The sequence below is a fragment of the Salmo salar genome, chromosome ssa12, assembly GCF_905237065.1.
Source record: "Salmo salar chromosome ssa12, Ssal_v3.1, whole genome shotgun sequence".
Classification (NCBI taxonomy): domain Eukaryota; kingdom Metazoa; phylum Chordata; class Actinopteri; order Salmoniformes; family Salmonidae; genus Salmo; species Salmo salar.
The window spans coordinates 61,981,506-62,002,464 of NC_059453.1; the positions used below are offsets into that span (position 1 = coordinate 61,981,506).

Genomic DNA, 20,959 nt, shown 5'->3' on the forward strand with positions numbered 1-20,959 from the left:
CACCCTCTGGAGAGCCCTGCGGTTGTGGGCAGTGCAGTTGCCGTACCAGGCTGTGATACCGCCCGACAGGATGCTCTCAATTGTGCATCTGCAAATGTTTCTGAGGTTTTTAGGTGACAAGCCAAATTTCTTCAGCCTCCTGGAAGTCCATGACCCATTTGCACAGGGTGAGGTTGAGACCCATGGCCTCAAGCTTAATGATGAGCTTGGAGTATACTATGGTGTTGAATGCTGAGCTATAGTCAATGAACAGCATTCTTACATAGGTATTCCGCTTGTCCAGATGGGATAGGGCAGTGTGATGGTGATTGCATCGTCTGTGGACCTATTGGGGTGGTAAGCAAATTGAAGTGGGTCTAGGTTGACAGGTAAGGTGGAGGTGATATGATCCTTGACTAGTCTCTCCAAGCAGTGTATGATGACAGAAGTGAGTGCTACGGGGCGATAGTTATTTAGTTCAGTTACTTTTGCAATCATTGGTACAGGAACAATGGTGGCAATCTTGAAGCATGTGGGGACAGCAGACTGGGATAGGGAGAGAGTGCCCCTAGATATATCTGTCAACACAGTCATGCACATGATATATAATTCTGTAATATGATTCTGTCCCGTGATGGCAAAAATATATTGTAATGTGGCCCTCCATGGAAAATAATTGCCCAGGCCTGCTGTAGGGGTTCCAGATTTGAGTTGTAACAGTTTGAATATTTTACAAAAAGTAACGCTCCTATTAAGCCACGCCTCCAATATAATTTCCCAGTATTCCTTGCCTTCTTGAGTGAATTGTAGAGTTACCACCCATGACTGTATTTCTTAGTGACAGAGACATGGTTGTTGAATTTGTGAATTTTTATCCTGTGGCCTTCACCAAGTGAGTTCCTAGGTGAATAGTGTTATAATTAGCCTCTATAACAAATGTTTGTTTAGGGAGTACACCAGATCACAGGCAGTAGAGACAACCAGGGAGGTTCTCTTGATAAGTGTGTGAATTGGACCATTTTCCTTTCTTGATAAGCATTCAAAATGTAACGAGTACTTTTGTGTGTCAGGGAAAATGTATGGATAAAAAGTACATTGTTTTCTTTAGGAATGTAGTGAAATAAAAGTAAAAGTTGTCAAAAATGTAAATAGTAAAGTACATACCCCAAAAAACTACTTAAGTAGTACTTTAAAGTATTTTTTACTTAAGAACTTACCACCACTGAGTGTAAGAAACAATGTGAGTAGACTGCCTAAGCCATTTAAACTGGGAAAACCATTTCAGTAATGTGTGCAAAAAATCTAACTGCAGTTAATGATTGGATTGGTTTTGAAAAATGTGTTATTTATCTTTGTGTAGAATAATATTAATTAATCAATCAAGCACATGCAAAACCACAGATATTAAAAGCAATCCCCAAAAATCTACCTGCAGTAGAGCATGCTGGGTAAAAAGTTTATTTGTTATCATAAGTTTAAAAAGTTGATGCTTTTAATTTATTATCATCTAGTTTTGAATCAGTAACCACAAACATTTCAAGTAATAACTTTTCATTGACTTTGAGTTAAACTTATTACAAGTCTTTGAGTTCAAAATGCCTTGGGGTTTACAGTAAATGCTTGGTTGTCCCTCAGTCAGCCCCTTGTCCTCCGCTCCTTACTGGCTGGGTATTCTGACGAAGCAAGCGATCAGTCTCTCCATTTTCAATTCATCATACAGTGCGTTCAGAAAGTATTCATACACCTTGACTTATTCCACATTTCGTTGTATTACAGCCTGAATTAAAAATTGCTGATTTTTTTTTCTTCACACGTCTACAAGCAATACCCAATAATGACAAAGTGAAAACATGTTTTTAGAAAATGTGGCACATTTATTGAAAATAAAACACAGACATATCACATCCATGAGTCAATACTTTGTAGAAGCATCTTTGGCAGTGATCACACCTGTGAGTCTGTCTGGATAAGTCTCTAAGAGCTTTCCACACCTGGATTGTGCAACATTTGACCATTATTTTTTCAAAATTCTTCAAGCTCTGTCAAATTGGTTGTTGATCATTGCTAGACAAACATTTGCAGGTTTGCCATATATTTTCAAGTATATTTAAGTCAAAACTGTAACTCGGCCACTCAAGAACATTCACTGTCTTCTTGGTAAGCATCTCCAGCTTAGATTTGGCCTTGTACTTTAGGTTATAAAGTGAATTAATCTCACAGTGTCTGGTGGAAAGCAGACTGAACCAGGTTTTCCTCAGGGATTTTGCCTTTGCATAGTTCCATTCAGTTTCTTTTATATCCTGAAAAACTATCCAGTCCTTCAAGATAACAAGCATACCCATAACAGGATACAGCCAGCACCATGCTTGAAAATATGGAGAGTGGTACGCAGTAATGTGTTGTATTGGATTTGCCTCAAACATAACACTTTGTATTCAGGACAAAAAGTTAATTGCTTTGTCACATTTTTTGCAGTATTAATTTAGTGCCTTGTTGCAAACAGGATGCATGTTTTGGAATATTTGTATTCTGTACAGGCTTCCTTCACTCTGTCAAATAGGTTAGTATTGTGGATAACTACAATGTTGTTGATCCATCCTCCGTTTTCCCATATCAAAGCCATTAAACTCTGTAACTGTTTTGAAGTCACCATTGGCCTCCTGGTGAAATCCTTGAGTGGTTTCCTTCCTCTCCGGCAACTGAGTTAGGAATGACGCCGTTATCTTTTTAGTGACTTGGTGTATCGATACACCATTCATAGTGTAAGTAATAACTTCACCATGCTCAAATGGATATTCAATGTCTGTTTCTTTTTTCTTTTTTTACCAATAGGTGCCCTTCTTTGCGAGGCATTGAAAACCTCCCTTGTCTTTGTGGTTGAATCTGAGTTTGAAATTCACTGCTTGACTGAGGGCCCTTACAGATAATTGTATGTGTGGGGTACAGAGATGAGGTGGTCATTTAAAAATCATGTTAAACACTATTATGCACACAGAGTGTGTACAGGCAACTTATTGTGTGACTTGTTAAGCAAATGCTGAACTTATTAAGGCTTGCCATAAAAAAGGGGTTGAATACGTACTGACTCAAGACATTTCAGATTTTCATTTTGAATTCATTTGTAAACCTTACCTTGTCATTTTGATATTATGGGGTATTTTGTGTAGGCCAGTGATAAAAAAATCTAAATTGAATCGATTTTAATTCAGGCTGTAACACAACAAAATGTAGAAAAAGTCAAGGGGTGTGAATATTGTTTAAATGGCTAAATAATTTAACAGTGCACCGGGGGTACTTGCTACTTTGATTCCTGAATACTTTGATTCCTGAAATGCAGTCTGTTGATGGAGTAGTTTTCAAAACCTAAATAATAATTTTGTTACATTGTTTGCTAGCTCTAGGAGACAGTTTGACATTTACTAGGGGAATAATGATCTGCAGACAATGATCAGCTAGGGGGAAATCAGATTTTCAACATTTTGATGTCATATTTATAACCATATAACATAGTGTATTTGGAAAGTATTCAGACCCATTTATTTTTTCCACATTTTGTTACAGCCTTATTCTAAAATGGATTAAATAGGGTTTTTTCCCCTCATCAATCGACACACAACACCCCACAATAGCAAAGCAAAAACAGGTTTTTAGATTTTTTTGCAAATGTATTAAAAATGAGAAAAAAAAACAGATAACCAAAGTATTCCTGACCCTTTACTCAGTACTTTTTTGAAGCACCTTGGCAGCAATTACTGCCTCGAGTCCTCTTGGGTATTACGCTACAAGCTTGGCGCACCTGTATTTGGGGAGTTTCTCCAAATCTTCTCTGCAGATCCTCTCAAGCTCTGTGAGCATCGCTGCACAGCTATTTGCAGGTCTCTGCAGAGATGTTTGATCAGGTTCAAGTCCAGGATCTGGCTGTGCCACTCAAGGACATTCAGAGACTTGTCCCTGAAGCCACTCCTGCATTGTCTTGGCTGTGTGCTTAGGGTCATTGTCCTGTTGGAAGGTGAAGCTTCACCACAGTCTGAAATCCTGAGCGCTCTGGAGCAGGTTTGTCCTGAGCGCATCAAGGATCTCTCTGTACTTTGCTCCATTCATCTTTCCCTCGATCCTGACTAGTCTCCCAGTCCCTGCCGCTGAAAAACATCCCCACCGCATGATGCTGCCACCACCATGCTTCACCATAGGGATGGTGCGTGGGTTCCTCCGGACGTGACACTCGGCATTCAGGCCAAAGAGTTCAATATTGGTTTCATCAGACCAGAGAATCTTGTTTCTCATGGTCTGAGAGTCCTTTATGTACCTTTTGGCAGATTCCAAGCAGCCTGTCATGTGCCTTTTACTGAGGAGTGGTTACCGTCTGGCCACTCTACCATAAAGGCTTGATTGGTGAAGTGCCGCAGAGATGGTTGTCCTTCTGGAAGGTTCTTCCAATTCCACAGAGGAACTCTGGAGCTCTGTCAGAGTGACCACTGGGTTCTTGGTCACCTCCCTGACCAAGGCCCTTCTCCCCCGATTGCTCAGTTTGGCCAGGCGGCCAACTCTAGGAAGTCTTGGTGGCTCCAAACTTCTTCCATTTAAGAATGATGGCCACTGTGTTCTTGGGAACCTTCAATGTTGCAGAAATGTTTTGGTACTGCTCCCCAGATATGTGCCTTGACACAATCCTGTCTCTGACCTTTACGGACAATTCCTTTAACCTCATGGCTTGGTTTTTTGCTCTGACATGCACTGTCAACTGTGGGACCTTACATAGACAGGTGTGTGCATTCCAAATCATGTACAATCAATTGGATTTACCACAGGTGGACTCCAATCAAGTTGTAGAAACATCTCAAGGATAATCAATGGAAACAGGATGCACCTGAGCTCAATTTTGAGTCTCAAAGCAAAGGTTCTGAATACGTATGTAAATTAGGTATTTCTGTTTTTGCTTTGTCATTATGTGGTATTGTGTGTAGATTGATGAGAGAAAAATGTAATTTAATCAATTTTAGAATAAGGCTGTAACGTAACAAAATGTGTAAAAAGTCAAGGGGTCTGAATACTTTCCGAAAATACTAAAAACCTGTTTTTTCTTTGTCATTATGGGGTATTGTGTGTAGACTGATGACGAAAACTTATTTTAAATAAATTAAAAAATAAGGCTGTAACGTAACAAAATTTGGAAAAAGTCAAGGGTTCTGAATACTTTTTCAAAGGCACTGTATATACACACAGTACAAAGGTAAGTAAAAGTGACCATGATTGCACAATAAAGTCGGGGGCTGATTTCCATTGTGGTCTCTATTTTTTACATAAATACTTATTCAATTACATACAGACACATTACAAAGATCCAGACAAAAAAAGGTTATACTGTTCACACATTAGCCAGCTTTTGACATTCTTTTTAAAAGTGGTTATGTTTGGTATGGTTTTCAGTGTTGGAAAAGGTACCAAATTGTCATACTTGAGTAAAAGTAAAGATACTTTAATAGAAAATGGCTCAAGTAAAAGTACAAGTCACCCAGTAAAATTCTACTTGAGTAAAAGTCAAAGTATTTGATTTAAAATATACTTAAGTATAAAAAGTGAATGTAATTGCTGAAGTATACTTAAGTATCAAAAGTAAAAGTATAAATCATTTCAAATTCCTCATATTAAGCAAATCAGACAGCACCTTTTTCTTGTTTTTTTAATTTACGGATAGCCAGGGGCACACTCCAACATTCAGACATAATTTACAAACAAAGCATATGTGTTTAGTGAGTCCGCCAAATCAGAGGCAGTAGGGATGACCTGGGATGTTCTGTTGATAAGTGCGTGAATTGGACCATTTTCCTGTCCTACTAAGCATTCAAAATGTAACGAGTACTTTTGGGTGTCAGGGACAATGTATGGAGTAAAAAGCACATTATTTTCTTTAGGAATGTGGTGGAGTAAAAGTAAAAGTAGTCAAAAATATAAACAGTAAAGTACAGATACCTGAAAAAATGACTTAAGTAGTACTTTAAAGTATTTTTACTTAAGTACTTTACACCATTGATGGTTTTGAGTTGCTGTGGTAGTTTTTTCCACTCCATAGCACCAATATATAAAAATGTGTTCTTACCAGATAGACTCTGAGTCTGCTAATTGCATTGTGGTGTTGAAGGATAATTGTATTGTCCCTAAATAAGATCAGTAGGAGAGCTTTTTTTAACTGCATGTCTCACGTCTTCAATGTTCTTTCATGCGCAATGATACACCTGGCCTCTACACTGCCTATCAGCTATTTCTATTTGTTCTTGTGAATTCATATTGAAGATGTATGCCGCTTTTAATGCTTTAATGTGAGGTATGTTTGCAAGTTAGTCTATTGCAGATCTGGATAAATCATCCAACTACCACTATTGTCACTATGAATGGTGGATAGAGGGCAGGATATAGACAGTTAGACTGGTAAGCTATGGGTGCGTTCGTAAATTCACTCTGGAGTGTCAGAGTGCACTCAGACTGTGATCTAGGCATTTGTAAATTCAGAGCAGATCGTTGTCAGCAGGTGCTCCGTGTTAAACGAATGGGGACAAGAGATGTGAATTGTTTCACTCTCAAGAAAAGGGCGCCATTGAAAGGACTGATTACTTGGGTAGCAGTAAATGTGAAAGTTTACCAACTGAAGAAGAAGATTCCCAGTGTTTGTGATGCTCGTCGTTTAGTGCGACACAGACAGGGTGGCGTGAGTGGTGAAACAGAGGAGTCATTGTCTGTTCTTTTGAGTGTTCATGTTGAGTCTTTGCCCAACAAAGTGATGTTAGGATATATAAGTTATCCCGTATGAGCTTTTGTGCCGAATACATTACATTGTTACAGGTGTCAAGCTTATGGGCATGTGGCAGCAGTGTGTAGGAAGGAGGTTCCTAGGTGTGAGAAGTGTCCAGAAGGGCATGAGACAAAGGAATGTGTAGCATTGGGGATAGTAGTTGTATGTGTTAATTGTAAGGGTGCCCATGGGGCTGGGGATCAGAAATGTATTTCTTTTAATTGAATTAAGCAAGTCAGTTAAGAACAAATTCTTATTTACAATGACGGCCTACACCGGCCAAACCCGGACAACGCTGGACCAATTGTCCACCACCCTATGGGACTCCCAGTCATAGCCGGATGTGATACAGCCTGAATTCGAACCAGGGTGTCTATAGTGACACCTCTAGCACTGAGATGCAGTGCCACTCAGGAGCCCCCTAAATGCCCAAGGCGAGAGAGGCAGGTTGGGATTTCCAGGGTTTATTGATAGCACTGGTTATCAACTGTACTTCAGAAATGGAACATAAGTAGCATAAAATTGAGGTTGTGGTGGCAGCTGCAGAGAGATAATTAGGTGTACGAGACTTGACGTCAGAAGAGTTACAAGGTGTGTTGAGTGGTAGTGTCCTGTCTTGTCCTTTCAGGCTGTTGGCCTGAGGTAGGAATAGATAGATTGAAATAGTGGAGTTGGGTGGTGGGGTTTTAGTGAGTGTTGGGTTAGATGGTAGGGTATTTGATGATTTATTTATTTTAAAAAGTATAAGGGAGTTATACTCCAGTCTAGTAGGTGGCGGTAATGCAACATTTATTGGATGCCAACCACCGTTAAACCTCATTGAAGACCGCACAACATTGCTAACACTAGCTAGCTAGCCAGTAAATATAACTTTTTCCCCCAAAATGTATGTTTGTAGGCTAAATTGGGCATGTTATAAAATTAATCTGCTGTCGACATCAGAATACGATTTGTTGCTTGCCACACTACAACCCTCCTTTTACCAGGTTCCCATGAAGAAATTGTAATGCTAGTCCACCACAACATACATGAGAGTCTCCCGATTAGCAAGGTGTAGTCTGTGTTTAATTTCATTGTGTATTAAAAAATCAGTTTGAGATCATTGTGAGGGGATTTCTCCAGTGGTTAGAAGTGGAAATTGGACTTCTCGAGAAAATGTTGTCCAAGGTTGCAAAAGTAACCACGGGGGCGGGGCTTAGCGAAGGGTAAATTCTCTGTAAATCAAGGAAATAGGTAGAATTGAGGAATCAAAACAACTTGCCCAATATTACGGTTTTTAAACCTGATCTTAAATTAATAGATTAAGCCCTTTATATTGTGTATTGGATTACAGATATGAGAAAACTTTGAACCTAACCTTCTGAATCCAGTTCAAATCCTGATGAGGGTGAGTGGTTTGACAAAAAGAGACTATGGATGATGACAGATTTACGGCATGAGATGAGCGGGGATAGTCGGTATAAACCCGATGGTTTTCTGCTGTCAGATTCTCACAGTAAGAAAATAAAGAAAGCATAAAAATGAACGATTCTAAGCTAAATACAGGCCGTTACGGGATTCGATGTCGGGTTGGCGAGTGTGTCATGTTTAGTAGAACAGGGTAACCTCGACTGGCCAGCGCTTATCAGTGGTGAGGATATCGCTAAGTAGTCTACTATAAGTCATGTACACAGCATAACAGTGCAATGAAATGCTTACTTGCAAGTTGAATGAGAGGAGAGACGCGCCTCGTCTAGTTCCTCACAATTATATAGCTTTTGTTCTCATTGGTCAATTATTGGTTATAACCTGGTTGCACTGGCGTCTCGGATTGGTTGGTGAGTGCAAATCGTAGTTGCAGACGACGATATGATTGGTTGTCGCAACCAGACATTTCCTTGACTCACCGTTGTCAGGGAGGTAGCGTTTCGCAACTACAATATTGTAAAGAAAGAGCAACACATTCCAAAGATGTAAGAAATGGTAGGCTACTGAGTGCTGGAGTGGTGTAAGAGTTGTGTTAAGTTTAATATATGACCAAAACTTGAGTTGTAGGCTACAGCTTGAGTAATCTTAGCCTAGTGTGGTCTATTTTGAAAACAAATACATTAACGCGTTTGATGTGTTTAGAGACATTGGATTTTAATTAAAATATTGTTCATTTTTTTAAAACTGCTCTAAACTTGAGAGAATAACTTATACAATAAAGTGCATCTTTCGAGGATGACCTTTGTATTTCAAACTTCTCAACATAAAACCAGCGGCTCCGTGGCGCAATGGATAGCGCATTGGACTTCTAGGTTAAAGAGCGAAGTGATTCAAAGGTTGTGGGTTCGAGTCCCACCGGAGTCGAATTTTTGATCTGTTGATTGTGAAACATGAGTATATAGAATGATAATGAAACATCACAATACTGCGACTACACAACATACGCGTAACCAATAATTATTACTCTGCATAGGCATAAACGCACAGCTCTATATGCACACCGTAGCCTAATCTTTCACCGAAATTCAAGACACAAAATTAACCAAAAGCTGTATAATTTTATTTCCATCCGATGTCGGGTAGTTGTCATAGTCTATAATCCAATAGGCGACGGTTTACTATGTATATAAAAGCTTGAAACATTAAATACATTGCTGTGAAAAGTTGTTTGTGAACCGCTTGTTGCTCTCGACGTGCTCGTTCAGGGCTATGCAGCCTGAAAGCGTGCGTAACAGTGCACGAGGCGTCGTGTAAGACTGGCCTCTGGTGCTGGAAAAGCAGAGACGTCCAGTCATACAGTGGTGGAGCAGTGAAGTGCAAGGAAACCACATCAGTCTCACATACAAATATAGAATCACTTATTTAGTAGGCGGATGGATCAACACAATAATTCCGCTATGAACAAATATTGAAATATCCTTTTTATTTAGCAAATAATTGTCTTACTTTTTAACTCTGCATTGTTGGGAATTTGCTCGTAAGTAAGCATTTCACGGTAAAGTCTACACCGGTTGTATTCGGCGCATGTGACCAAAGCAATTTGATTGGATTTGAACACGCACAATGGTGTCCCAAACTTTGCCACCAAATGTGTCCATGCATCTGAACCGTTTGATAGTGACCTAACAGGTTGGATGGGTAGTATACCAGGGGCATTCTAATCACATTCTCTGTGCCACACATAGGCATATGTGTCAACAAATAAGACTACAATAGAGTATACTTTATGTGAGGACAGGGCCGCCCCTTCTCATTCTCGAATAGACTCTCCATCAATAGAAAGCTTTGGCTGTATCTCCCATTAGGAATTCCTAGTATAGTTCATCCAGTATTACGTAGAGGTCTACTACAGAGTAGTATCAATACCAGACATAAACAGGTATTTTACATGCAGTCGTGCATGAGCAAGTAGTGGCCACACGAGTTAATTGTTCAAAACATATTTGCCTTTCTCTTGAATCCAATTGCATCAAGTTAAATCGTTCTTACATTTGGTTCTAATATTATTGTCTATTATTCATTTAATGTCTCTTTGTGAGATTAATAACAAATTAGAAAAAATATAGGCCTATGGATTAAGCAATTATGTGTTTGAATAGCCTACCGTTTTTATAGGGCTAATGCGGAGACGTTATAATTTATTTAACAAGGCAAGTCAGTTAAGAACATTCTTATTTACAATGACGGCCAAATTGTGCGCCGTCCTATGGGACTCCCAATCACGGCCAGATGTGATACAGCCTAGATTCGAACTACGGGATTATAGTGACGCCTCTTAGCACTGAGCTGCAGTGCCTTAGACCGCTGCTCCATTTAGGAGCCCGCTCTCTCCCTGTCACACGTTAACGTCTGACAGGGAGAGAAAGTTACACGTTTGCGTTTATCCAGACTACAAACAATATTTCACTCTCTCCCAGACTTGCAGCATCAGCTTGGACTAGATTGATGCATCTCCGAAACCATGCATGTCATGTCCTGCACACCCAAGCCTTCACTGAAGAGCCTAAGCGAAGGGGGCAGTCAGTGCACACTTTAGGATTAGGGCTTAGCTGCACCAAACACAGCTAATTGTAGCCTACTACTATGCTACAATAGGGTAGGTTAGGCAAAGGAGGCAAGGGTTCGAATACCCCAGCCACTATGGCGATTCGTTTCTGCATAGGCTGTTCACATGGAACGATTCATCCATTTTTATTTGTCATCTAAATGATTCCGGCATGCATGCCTGCTGTACTGTGTTACTTAACATTGAGGATAAACCACAAGGGAACTCTGTTACCTTTATTTCGGCAGCCTTATGAAGGTCATATTAAAATGACTGATCTCTCCAAGTTTATATTATGAAGTGCCTCCCCTAAACGATAAATAAAAAGTGTATACATGCGATCAATGATCTTAATGTAACAGGGTGCTCGTTACTCTTCTACTTCGCTAACATCGATTGTTTCGGACTCAAGCCAATGCTTCTGTAAATAGCGGACCAGCCGTTATACAAAGTGATTTGTCCATTAACAAACGCTAGTTCGAGTCAATTCATTAAACGTAAATTGATGTGTCCCTACACTTATTGCCAAGGATCACGGGATGAGGCTAATATTAACTAATATTAATAATAATAATATATCTGCTCGTATTAATTACAAATTACAACATGTGTAGTTGTTCCGTATGGCTATCATAAGATGAATGCACTAACTATAAGTCACTCTGGACAACAACAAAAACAACAATAACATACAGTTGTCATGATAATCATTTATTTTAATTTATAAACAAACAAACCAAATCTGAATATGTTGATGATTATAATAGTATTTAGAATGTATCAGGCTTGCAATCTTATACAAAAATAAATGAACATCCTGAATTTCAAAGTCAGTGAGCTAGAAAAAAAGGGCGCGCATCCTTTTTAAATGGGCAAGTTCCCATTCTGAGGGGATTCTACAAATGTCAGAACTTATTTAACTTCCCCCCAGACCAATTTAAATGTTCAGAATAGGCCTGTGAGAGATAAGTGGAGTTAGAGTGGCTTGTTGGTAATCGATTGAGAGAAGACATCCACAGAATTTGGAGAATTTTTACGCAAATGAATGTTGCTTCTGTCAGACCCGGTGACCGGGTCAGCTTTGTCCCAAGGCAAGTCAGAGGTGAAAAGGTCGAAGTTGAACTAGGGAACAAGTTCCAATCACCCAAGGAAGACCATGTTGTCGATGAGTATGTGAAGAGCTGTAAACACCAGTAAACATGCAATTTGATGTTTCTAATTGAGGTGAATTTGGAACGAGTGAAAACACTAAAATACATATTTGAAATGTTCTGGAAAACTGGGCATAACATCATACCCATTTGCACCTGAATTTAATCAAATTCATTGATGCAGTAGCAACTTATTTTCTTAGATTAGTATTTTCTTAACATGTAGGGCCTAAAGAATTTAAAACACGTAGGCTATACAACAGCGTGATGGAATAGTTCATTTGTTGTGCCTTTCAAGGGTTTATTTTTCAACCAATATCGGACTATATGTGAGCCACTTTCAAATTCTGAATGTACCCCTCGCTTTTCCGCCCGTTATCACGTTCTTTCCCCCTTGTTTCCCCCAAAACATATCAGCATAATGCGGGAATCAATAGTGACCAGTCGATTGTTGTTTTTCTCCATCATCTCCATTTTTAATTTCCATAAAATGTTTTAAATTCTTTAGGCCCTGCATGTTAAGAAAATACTAATTTAAGAAAATAAGTTGCTACTGCATCAATTAATTTGATTAAATTCAGGTGCAAATGGGGATGATGTTATGCACAGTTTTCCAGAAAATTCAGTCATTTACAGTCTTTAACTTCATTTAAGAGATGGAAAAATGTATGTAGAACTAGCCCAACTTTAAAAACATGTTTGTTGGCTGCACTACTTAAACTTTGAAAGTAATTCGTTTTGAATTGAATTAGTCTACTCGGTAAATTGGGCTAGTTGCTTTTTTCTCTACCCATGCTGAAATCTGTAGCAGAACCAAAAAGTGACGGACCCTATCGAGAAATGATAGGAAATTAATTTTAAGACCAGAAAACTGGCCGTGTCTATTAAATGTAGCCTAGGCCTAAGCTAGTCTACTTCTCTCACTGGCTATACAGGCTATGTGCTATACATTTTGGTGTTTTGTTATAGGCTACTATCCTTTATAATTAATTTTGATACAATGGAACATTTTATTTCATGCTGAATTTAGGCATTTATTTCATATTCCCAATGTTAAATAGATGGTGTTCTCTTCTCCGTTTCAGACTGCGTGTGGGGGTAACATCTTGAAAAGAGTCGAAAAGCAGGTCATGTGCGGTGAAGAATGTTATGGAATTAGTGTGGCACGTGCACTATGGGGGCTTTCGCGGTAATTTATATCTTGTAGCCTAAAACAATGATTTATGTTTTGATTTGTTTTTGTAAATAGCCCAGATAAACTATTGCCACAATACTGGGACGGGATAACTATATTGCAAACCATTTATATTAAATCCCATGGAAAATTTGTTCGACACTGCTTAAATGCAGATGCATGCATGCAGAGTGGCACAAGGGTCTATGTTCAAAGAGCCTTTTGCAATGGTGTATAGAATTACGCTGATATAATGTTATCACCCTTCTCTGGTCATTGACCTCGACGTTCTGGTAATAACTATGTGAGTAGGTTACAGAGGATTCTGGGAGACATTGCCTGTAGGAAACAGCAGGGGTACTAGCGGCAAGCATAATATTTGATAATGAATTGGTTGTTGAGATAAGAATAAAACACATTAGGCTACAGAGCAAATTGAGAGATCTGATTTTCTAAAATTACATATCAACCCCTTACAATCTCAAAGCCTATTTAATGACCAATATCTAATAAACGTTCCCCGTGTAGGCCTAACTATTATGAAACTGGCCATTCAAAAAATAAACATGTTCCACTTTAAAATTAATGATGAACTCTTTAGGTTTAATGAAACCATCATAACCCATCATGAGACTTACGTAGATGCTTCACAAACCATTTATGAGCAGTCATGAGTGGTGATATAAAATGTCCTTACATCTTGTGCTTGGCGGAAGGTAACATAACCCTTTGGACACCCTTTACCTAACGTGAGACAGTGGTGTAACAATTACTCAATTGCCATACTTGAGTAAAAGTAAGTATACCTTAAACAATTGCTCAAGCAAAAGTGAAAGTCAAGTAAAATACTACTTGAGTAAAAGTCTAAAAGTATATATATTTTTGAAGTATCTGGTTTAAAAAATAAGTATCTGGTAAAAAGAAAAATCCTACTCAATTAACAAACATAAAAAGTAACAAGTAAAAGTAAATGCTATAGGCCTACATCAAATTCCTTATATTAAGCAAACCAGACAGCACGATTTCTTATTTTCTATTTTGTATTTATTTATGGACAGCCAACGGCACACTCCAACACTCAGACATCATTTACAAACGAAATATTTGTGTTTGCAGTAGGGATGACAATACGTTATATTGATGGGTGTGGAATTGGACCATGCGGTCCTGCCTGAGCATTCGACATGTAGCAACTACTTTTAGGTGTCAGGGAATATGTATGAAAGTAAAAAAATATATATTTTCTTTAGGAATGTAGTGGAGTAAAAAGTCAATTTGTCAAAAATATAAATACTAAACAACAGATACCCCCTAAAACTACTAGGAACCTACTTGAAAGTATTTTTACAGTTATTGTACACCACTGAAGTTACAGTTGCTTTTGGGTGTGTTCATAAATTCAATCTGGAGTGCCAGATTGCGCTAAGAGTGCGCTCTGGGCATTCGTAAAATTCAGAGCGTTGTCAGATTGTCCGTTAGTAAATTCAGAGCTCTCAGAGTGCTCAGAGCGCACACTGGACGGCTCTGGCCGAGGAGCGTGTTCTGACCACACAACGGCAGTCAAGCACCCAAGCTAACTGGCTAACGTTGGCTAGCTTGCTAGCTACTTCCAGACACAAATGAGAGAACACCTAACTCTGACATTTTACTCTCCCTAGCAGAGCTGGTTAGGCTGTTTTCATGTTATCCAGAGTGTTGGTGACTGTAACTGTGCTGCTGGCAACAATTAAATTATGCTTTTTTGCTGACGTTTACTGACACCAGCCATATTCAACTGGTGTTGAGTGTTCATAAATTCATCATTTATTCTGAGCTCTGACACACTCAGACTAGAGTGCTCTGAAATCGGAGTAGATAGCCAGAGCGAATTTACGAACGCACCCATTGAGTGAATAAGGCAAAGTGAAGTTCTCATTAAGCCTTAATTGGTATCCTCCATTGAAGGGGGGACCATGGCAACATCCATATTTAGCCTACATAATGCAATCTGTATTCCAATAATGCTTTTCTGCCTACTTCAGTTTTTTTCAGTAGGCAATTCATGTTACGGACCTGTTACTTACTATGCTCTCTATTACATAGGGATGTTGAGAGTAGCCCAGGGCCCTTATTCACAAAGGTTCTTAGAGTAGGAGTGCTGATCTAAAAGGCTAAACTGACCCAAGATCAGCACTCTGAGATGTTTTATGAAACGGACTGCACCCAGCTGGGGCATGGGGTGCAGTCAGTGCAGCCCACTGAGGTTTGGTGTGATGGAGAGTGGAAGAGGAGGTCAGTGAGTAACATCACTCAGAGCCTCTCTGAAGGTAGATTTCCCAGGGTCCTGATAAATGACAGGATAGGCCCAAACACACAGAGCTATCTCTCTCTTTATTCTTGATCTCCTTTCTTCTCTCCCGCTATCTCTTTTGCTCTCTCTTACTCTTTCTTTTATCTCCCCTTTCTTTGCTACCTCAAAGAAAGGCCAAAGCACACAGAGCTATCTCTCTCTTTATTCTTTATCTCTTCCTACATCACTTCTTCTGCCCTTTGTGGCTTTTCTGTCTCTCTCACACTCTCTCTCACTCTCTCTCTTTCTCTCTCTCTACTTTAGGTCTGCCCAATTTATATAGGTTCATTTCTAGCATTTAAGGTAATTTATATCAAAGACCAGCTTTTTACAACACCAAACCATTCAATTTATCACTGTTTAGACTAACTTGGCTCCACTAGCGGTTCTGGGGTGGGGTGGGGGGGTGGTGGTGGGGGGTGGTGGTGGTGGGGGGGGGGGGGGTCAGTGCCCCTGTGACAACAATTTTGGACCCCCTTGTGGCCCCCCTAAATGTGGAGTATGAAATAATTTTTACATAACAAATTTTTGCTCTTTCTTTTTTTACATCCGTTATTAGACAGTGGCAATGCGGAACATGGTCTTTTGCCTGCTAATGCCTGCAACGCAGTGAAGAAAACGATATGACAACAATAACGTCTAATGTAACTGGCCCCTCTAACAGTACAACTGGCCCCAGCTTGGCCCCCCCAGTTGAAATGGTCTAGAACCGCCACTGCTTGGCTCACCACTTGACAGCAAGTAGGCCTAGATTTTTGCCCTCTTTATACTGTTTATCCTTCTATCACTTGTTTCTTTAAGACCTCACAACGACCCTTCAACTCTCTAAGAACTGGGTTTATCCTATAGTTGGATAGCATCGCTCCAAAATGTGATGTATCGTGATTTCTCTGACCAAGTGTCTTTATTTGGCCTATAGCTGCTCATTTGATATCAATGGAGAACAGTTTACCCTATAAGATTCGTTTTATAGCCTACGACACCATGACAGGAGCCATGTTAGGGATACTTGAGTTGAGTACTACACTTGTCAAGGGCCGAACCTAACTTTGAAGCACGTGCGTGTGTCATTCGAATTTTCACACATTCCCCATTGACATCAATGCATGATTTAGCACAAGCGTGTAACAAGTTAGGATTTGGACCTTTGTCTCTTGACATGTCAAATTATTTATTAATAGCCTATGACTTCGTTGTATATGAAGTCTACAGCTCATTGTTCAAAATATAATTTTAAACATATAAAAAAACGACCCTCGACCCATTCCTGAAACAGGTTGACCTGTCAAGCGCCTCAATTCAATCACAACCTCAGCCTATACACTTCAGAAGTAATTCGACCCTAGGACCCGTGATGACGTTGACTGCTTAGATCGTCCCTCGGTTTGTCCGTGCAATTGCACCTTACCTCTCGCTTCGAGTTGAGGACCAAAGTTATTAATGATCTGGAAATCAACAGGATTCAACTTTTTATTTTCTCTATTAGAAGATCTGTATTTAAATATTGAAAGTAAATATATTTTCGGAAGAAACAGTTAGCCTACTAACTGAAGTGATCTAAAGACAATGACGATCTATAGTGACTTCATTATGGACTCATTATGGACTCAGCATTGCGTACGCTGCATGATGCTGTGGTGGAATCTGGTAGATCCAACTTCTGTTGTGGTGTTTATATTTTTCAGTGAGACATACATTCATGAAACATTTCCTGCACATCGACAATGTATGTTTTCAAAGTTAGTTTCAGAAACCATTCGAATGTGCCTTGACCCCATTACATCTTAGTAATTTAGCAGACGCACTTTTTCAGAGCAATTTACAGGAGCGATTAGGGTTATGTGCCTTGGTCAATCACACAATGACAGATTCTTCACCTTCTCTGGGATTCAAACCAGCGAGCTGTCGGTTACTGGCCCAATGCTCTAACGGTATTTTGCAGTACAAAATAGGCACGTGTTTATCATGTCATGTTTCCCCAAACTATTAATTATCATCTGGTGAAATGTAGATTTCTAATCGAGGTCTCCCTCTTCCAAACTGTTATCACAAAACTAAAGCACATTTTTATCAGAGGGGGAAAAAACTATAACATCCAAATCTCGTTTTCACTGAAGACTCATAAAGATCCGTTCTGAAATCGAAGGAGACCTAGCAACACAATTAAAGTAGGCCTTTTGACAAACTTTAGAAAAAGAGATTCACATTCTCAATTTTGCAAAACACTTTCAGACGTTTTAATGATATGGATTATATGGAACTGAACCCTTAAATTCTGCATGAGCATACATTTCTGTAAACTAAATCTGTCAATTGGATTAAATTGGTAATAAGAGGAGAAATTAATGTGTTTAACTGTGACTGTTGTGCCGTTGACATATCTTTTAGAAATTAATTCAAAAATAATAAGAAGAGATTAACCATGCTGTCTCTTATATATAATATCTTAAATTATATAGCTAATCATTATTTTGCCTTTTTTAGGTTTTGAGGAACTTGTTTTTTTTTCTGAATGTTTTACAATTTTCTAATAATATGCCAGGCTCCAACAGAATGGATGTATTTATAACAGCCGTTCATTTGTAAATATCCAGCACAGCCTAGTAATAATCATGATAATTCACAAATGAACAGCCCTTCTTTATGTAAGCCACTTACCTTTATTTATTGTGTTTAGATGCCATGTCTGTCTTCACTCACATAGACCAGGTGTCAGGCGCTGTAGTAAGAGACAGGGGCAGTCGCTATAAGCCATTGAGTGTTTCTCATGTGTCTTTCTATTCACTAGCGTCAGTGGTCATTGATCTCTGAAAGGTATTTGGTCAAGTGAGATTTCCCCTCATCACTGGGTTCACAGGTCAGGAAGCTGCTGGAGCATCATGGGTCCAGGGCCCGTATTTATAAAGCATCTCAGAGTAGGAGTGCTGATTTAGGATCAGTTTTGCCATTGAGATTGTAATGAAGGGACGGGGGACTTGATAGATCAGCACTCCTACTCTGAAGCACCTCAAAAATAAGGACCCAGAAGGCAGCTTAGCACTTGTCGTCATATTGACTTTCCTTCCTATATGCACAAGATGGCACATCTTTGAATTCAACCAACAATGTATGAAGAAACAATGTATATTATATTTCCCTTTTGTCACTATTCTTCCTTTTGTTTTCTTTTGCTACTGTGTCAGTTTTTCATCATGCAATACCACAGTATACTCTCATTGCCTTATTGATTGACGCGATTGGGTGATATGGAGAATGGTAGTGAGTTAAAGACGGATAGAGACGGTGTGCAAATAGAGATAAGTCTTCATAATAAACAGACCAGGGGCCCTGTTTCCGATCACACAGTGATTCCTATGATTGATAGATGAGTTGCTGTAACCATTGCATGTGTGTGTTTTCCCTATAGGAATCAGGTACAAGAGCAACTCCTCAGGGTGTGGTTCAGTTGTGAAGAGGCCTGGATGGTGGAAAATAATCACAGTGTAAATGAAATGATGTGTCTGTGCTCCTCTTCATTCTGCAGTCCTGCTGTGTTGACTACTGTCTCCTGTGTCAACTTTAATGTTGTGTGTTTGTGTGTGTGTGTGTGTGTGTGTGTGTGTGTGTGTGTGTGTGTGTGTGTGTGTGTGTGTGTGTGTGTGTGTGTGTGTGTGTGTGTGTGTGTGTGTGCGTGTGTGTGTGTGCGTGCGTGTGTTGGTCTTGTAGACTCATCCTGTGTGTTTGACTGCTAGAGAGAATACAACTAAGATCTGTAGAGAAGCCAATTAAGATACAGTATGTATGTACTTCATTATTGATATATGTACAGTACTTGTTCCCTATTTGTGATTACCATTGCAGAAACGTCAACAATCAATAAACATCATTAAAATGTATTTACTGCTTGAGGTTGTTATTGTTGAATTACAATAATCTAAACTTGATTAAAATGTATTTACTACGTGAGGTTATTATTGTTGAATTACAATCTAAACATGATTAAAATGTATTTATTACTTGAGGTTATTATTGTTGAATTACAATCATCTAAACATGATTAAAATGTATTTACTACTTGAGATTGTTATTGTTGAATTACAATCATCATCAAAATCATCATCCCCATCATCATGTTCATCATAATCGTCATCACCATCACCCTTCCTCTCAGTGTCACCATCATGGGATATGGTCTGTTTGCATGGAGGCCATTTCAGGGAGATTTGATATACATTTGCAAATTAACAGCAATATGCAGTGCACAAGTACAACACTGAGACACATCCACGGTCCCAGCTGGGTGGGCTAATGGAATCCTACAGGCTCACTTCAACATTTGCATAATAAGCAGATCTTGTCTGTGTGACAGCTCCCAGGGTCGTCCAGGGTTCACCTGCCTCCCCTGCTCCTGTTTCTCCCCAGAGCATAATAAATAAATCTCCCGGTAGCTTTTTCTGTTTACCGTCTGAGTATTAATTCATTCACAGTCGATAGTGGAGCTGCCCCAGAGACACACAGGAAACCGTGTTTATTTGTAATAGCCTGCATCTGAAACAGGGCACAAAAAAATGTCTGCCAAGAAAAAAAGGTGTCCTTCCTCGTCCTTCCCTTTTCTCTTTAATTAACTCAGCACTGCATCACTCTTAAAACGACCTGCATCTCGCACACACACACACACACACACACACACACACACACACACACACACACACACACACACACACACACACACACACACACACACACACACACACACACACACACACACACCTCCCTAGGTTGGAGGATAATCCATTTTTTGTCTGAACTCATTTTCAGCTCATGTTAATTCATGAAATAATTAATTACTAGTCATTAACTTTGTTTAAAATTGGATCATAAATGTGCATGATGTCTCGATGATTCCATGCACCTCATCTAACAGTCCATAGCCTACTCATGCCCTGAGTTTACTGGGTAAGGCCTAGATTCAATCAGATCAAGCGTTAACAGCTAATAGCAGACACCCGCATAGCATATTTGCTGGGGGTGTCAGAGGTGGAAAATGTGTTGGAGCCGTCAAATCGGTGAGCAGCTACTCTTGCGATCATTGTCACAAAGCCACACCCGAACCATCACGTTAGAAGTTCAGAGCTAGAAAATGTAGGTTATAATCAAAAATGTTATGCTCAAATTGAAAATTCATTAAATGAAATAATGAGGATTTCTATCATCTAATCAAGGTGTAGATTATGTCTCACATTCCAGTGTTTGAATTTGTAAACAAGGCTGCATGGGATTTCTGTTAATCTGACCACAGTGCAGCCAATGGCAATGTCTGCTTTAGATATAATACTGGGAGACACTTGTGAATTTGACAGCTCTAATGCAGTTCCACCTCCAACACCGCCAAAATAACCACTTTGCCTTTTCACTTGTCTGTCTAATCCTATAAAAGCGCATACAGTACATCTAGTTTCCTGATAAACCCGCTAAATGCATTGGTGAGCCTTGGTGAAGTGGGTCAACCTTGGTACTCAGGTGAAGTGACCCATAGGTCAAGGGATAA

At 39.4% G+C, this 20,959-nt stretch overlaps 1 long non-coding RNA gene and 1 other non-coding gene across 2 annotated transcripts; both read left to right on the plus strand.

Moving 5' to 3' along the window:
- Positions 1-9,007: 9,007 nt before the first annotated feature.
- On the plus strand, positions 9,008-9,097 carry trnar-ucu (transfer RNA arginine (anticodon UCU)). The gene is given in 2 exon segments: positions 9,008-9,044; positions 9,062-9,097. It is a non-coding gene; the product is annotated as a tRNA-Arg (tRNA).
- Positions 9,098-13,015: 3,918 nt separating this feature from the next.
- On the plus strand, positions 13,016-19,307 carry LOC106565511 (uncharacterized). The gene is made up of 2 exons (XR_001319678.2): positions 13,016-13,118; positions 18,839-19,307. It is a non-coding gene; the product is annotated as an uncharacterized lncRNA (long non-coding RNA).
- Positions 19,308-20,959: the final 1,652 nt, after the last annotated feature.